Raw genomic sequence first — 4286 nt, forward strand, 5'->3', positions numbered from 1 at the left:
TCGTTAATTAAGCGATTACGTCAGTCTCGCGCGAAGTCCTGTTCCCGCAGCGTTCGTTTTCGGCGTGAAATATCGCACGGACGAACGCCGAGCGCTTCTCTATCTCGTCCCTCGCGGCCGCAATCCCCGGCTCTTTCGCGCCGGATTAAATTGAGAAATATGTCGCGAGGCATAAAAAATAATTGGAGCGATCGTTCTCTGCGAGCGCGCCCAGACTCCTTTGGAAAGCGAACATGACGACGTATGGGCGCGCGATCGTTCAACGGCTATCAGATCAGATCGCGAGAGACTTGTGGAATTTTTCGGCCAGATACAATTTAAAAGTAAGAGGCGGTAGTCCACATTTTTCGAACCCGCATGATCACGAGTAAAAAATTTCCCCGACGGAGGGACAGACTGTTTCTCTCGTTAGTGCTTGAATATATCTCAAACGCTCACCCCGCGGTCTACACCAGTTATCTCGATTAATAAATCTCGCGTGAGGTTGTTTTTTCATGCGCGCGAAACGACGCGCGACCACGAGCGACGCAACACCCTCTCTTTAATGTAATTTTCCAATTTTTTATCACGTCGATTAAACATGTTAATAATTACTGTGTTCCAGTTCTTTTCTTATTTATTTTCAACACGTTCAAAAACACGCGCGCGCGTAAATGAGGACAAATAACGGATAACATCGTATTGCTCCGAAATTTTGCCCAGCTCCTTATCTCGAGCGTGATCGTGTCACGAGATACCAATTCACGTTCATTATGCGCGTTGCGTGTCGCCGTTGCCTTATCGCAAGGTGACGAGAAGCAAGGTGACAAACAACGTTGTGGCATCTCGAACGATCTGTCAGTCAAGCAAACACACGCAAAAAGAAAAACGGTTTGCCGGTAGCATCTAATAAGAGATACCGAGTGCCGGTTTGATTTTACCTGCCCGTTTGATTTTCTCGCCTCTTCTCAAGGTTTGCTTTCTATAGTTCTTGAGGCGAATTTACACTGATGATCGTCCTGATAATGACTTCATGCACGAAAATAAATTACCATAGTTAGACTTTTTTGTAAACAAAGACGGTAATTTCAAAAACTAAACGCTAAAAATTTAAGACAAAATTATTGTTTTGGACAAATCTAAGCGAGCGAGAGAGAATTTCGCAATAAAACCGAAATGATTACAATGGGATTACTTTTTGTATTTATTCTGGATACTCTTGCTGGTGACTGATTGAAGTAGGATTTAAAAAGTCTTTCATTGTTTGAGCGCGGATGATTGATTTTATGGAAACGCACACATTGCGTGTACACGAACAATATGTTCTACTTTCATTTTGATGAATCATCTCGCTAATCGCCGTAAAGGGACCGTGTAAATTCGCTTCTACCGATTCCCTCTCCCGTGTCTTCCTCTTTCTCGGCGATCGGTTACCAACCTGATGTCCAGGCCGAGGTGCGCCTGCTGGAAGAAACGAGAGGGGGGAGGGAAGGGGCCTTGCACGAGAAAGCGAACGGAAGATACGTATCGCGATCTTGTTGGACCGAATGAAGAAATGTAAACGCCAATTAAACATTTTATTGATACGCTTATGTCGTGTACCCGCGTCTGATTCTCCTACCCACGTTTAACAGAGCGCGGATTCCTTCTTGCCGCGCTTGTGTATATCGCTTGAATAAAGTGACGGTCGGGAGAAAAGATAGGTTTTGCTCCTCTCTCCGAGAGGACCTAATCCACTCGTCGTTTCTCAGTTAATGCCTCCGGGAGATCGCAAAATCGCGATAGAATCGATCGCGTCCGGCCGTGGAGCCGCGCAGGCTAATCGCGCGAAAACGACGTGGTTCTTAATCGGCGTGTCGACGGACAAGCGATACGGATATAATCCGACGGAGATCGGCGAAAAAGCGCGGCGATCAACGAGTAATGTTGGCGCATTATTTCGCACGACTCGCAGCGTTCGATGCACTCCAATTTAGATACCGATCGATAGTCGGGAATTGGTTCGTTAACGGATGTTATGGATTTACGCACGGTCAATAATACGCGTGGTAAATACACACGACCGGAAAATAAATGGCAATAAAGTGACTAGATGACTGGGTAACAATAATACGTTCGATTTTCAATGCGCGTGTACAAATTTGATTTTTATTTGTGTCGTGTGAAAATTTAATCGAACTATAAAAAGAAAAGCTTTTCTACATCTTGAAGATAATTTCGTATTCTGATTTAACTTTTGGGCATCAGGCGATGTTCAGCTATACATTGTTTAAGTACTCTCTACACGGAGCGATCTTTACTTCCCCCCGTCCGTCTGTAATAACGGGGTTCTACCTTCCGTCAAACGAGCGGACATGATAATTCCATTTTCCTCACCCACGCGTGAAGAGTGGGACGTGTCGGAGGTGTTAAGCGAACCTAATAATTCTATGGAAGAGAATCAGAAAGGTCCGTGAGTGTGCGATAAGCATGCAACGCCCAGCGATCACCGCTTGCGCAATAAAGTGATGTGCGCGTTGCTGCTTTTCATCGTAGAAAATACAGGCACCGCCGTTATCGGGGAATACGAATACGCGTGTAACATGTCAGTCAAGAAACGGCGCGGGTCGTCCATAATAATAATGTAACGACGAAGAATCCGTAACAATGTCGAAGTGGCGGCGGCGGCGGCGGCGGTCTGCTATAATTGGAGAATGAACTTTCTGGAGAATAATTAGACGCTGCCACCTCGAGTAACCACGGGGATGCGAAATGGTGCGAGAACTCCCATGGCAGACACGGCGCGCATACACACATTAATCAAATGTGTATGTATGTACGCGCGTAAACGAAACCGCTCTACGTGAAGTCGCGGAGGCGAGCAACGTCAGTTTTTGACAAGGAGGCATAGCCGGTGGTGGTGGTCCTTCGTCATCCCTTTTGGCTCTTCGGGGGGCGCGCAGCTTCTCGGAAAGAAAAGAACGTTTCGCGAATCGAGTTTCTCGAGCCGCGGACTCACAATCTTTTCGCATTGGCGCCTACGCGCGCGCGTGTATTGACTTATATTCCTTGTTTCTTCTCTCTCCCGCCCATTGCATAGAGTAATCGCGTCCGCCACGCCTTTTTTCGCGAAGAACTACTACGCGCGCACACATTCCGAAACGTTTCAATTAGCGATTCCGTCGAGGCTTTCCGTCTTGTAGTCTTTTCTCTTGAATTTTGTTGCGACGGTAATGACATGATCAAGTTCATGTTGAATTTATTTGATAATAATCGTCGAGAAAAGAAAACCAACTTAGAGATAAGAAATGTTGGTTTCTTTTATTTTTAATATCAGAAGAAAATTTACAGTGACTGAAAAAAACGAATGTTGATTAAATCACACAGGTTACAAGTGAATTCTAAATAAGTCCGATATAATTTCCGCGGCTAAAAAGTAAAAAAAAACCTGCTGGTGTGTAAAATTTCACAAAAGAAATCTCGTCGATCGCAGACAATTTTGTATTTCGGGAGTATATTTATTTACACGACTTGCGATCTTTCAAAGACCCACGCGCGCCGGAAATCAGACTTTATTGGGACGTAATTGAGACATACCGTACATCTCGGCGGAGATTTTCGGAGTTTACTCGCAGCACGGGCGATACGGCGTGATAAATGCACTCATGTATTCCGGTATTACAACCAAATGCCCGATCTAGATACAAGACTCTCTTTCTCCTTCGCGTCAGCGAGAGGATTCCGGGCCACGTGTGCCTCTTCTTTGTGGTGTGTGTGACACAGGACGTTATATACGTTGCGTAGCGCCGACCAAAAAACGCCGTTTTTATCTTTCGCGTTAGCAAAAGCCCATAAATACCTGTTAAGGTGTTAAGTTACCACCCATGGTACACGTAGCGTCGTTTCACGCGTTTCCAACTCGTGATGCACACCCGTGTGCTTGAGAATGCGCGCACGTATGTGTGTGTGTGTGTGCGTGTGCGCGCGTGTATGTCGCGAGTGCAGATATATATATCGTCCGCTAATCTGCAGTGGCATCGATGGTAGCCCGAAAGTCGATTCGTACGCTCGTAATTCGTCGCGCCCGGGAGATAACACTCGAGAAAATGTAATCGAATGCTCTCTCTCTCTCTCTCTCTCTTTCTCTTTTTCTCTCTTTCGACGACCAAGAAAGCACTTCCGAAGGTTGCTTCGAGAATCGTTCGAGGGCAATTCGAGATGATACTTTCTTGCAGAAACTCTACTTGTCGCATAAAAATCCGTATTACAGAAAACGAGAAAATGAGCTCATAAATTTTTGCCGAATTCAGATCAGTGAGATATTCAAG

The sequence above is a fragment of the Pseudomyrmex gracilis genome, unplaced genomic scaffold (assembly GCF_002006095.1).
Source record: "Pseudomyrmex gracilis isolate BER0280 unplaced genomic scaffold, ASM200609v1 scaffold_171, whole genome shotgun sequence".
NCBI lineage: Eukaryota > Metazoa > Arthropoda > Insecta > Hymenoptera > Formicidae > Pseudomyrmex > Pseudomyrmex gracilis.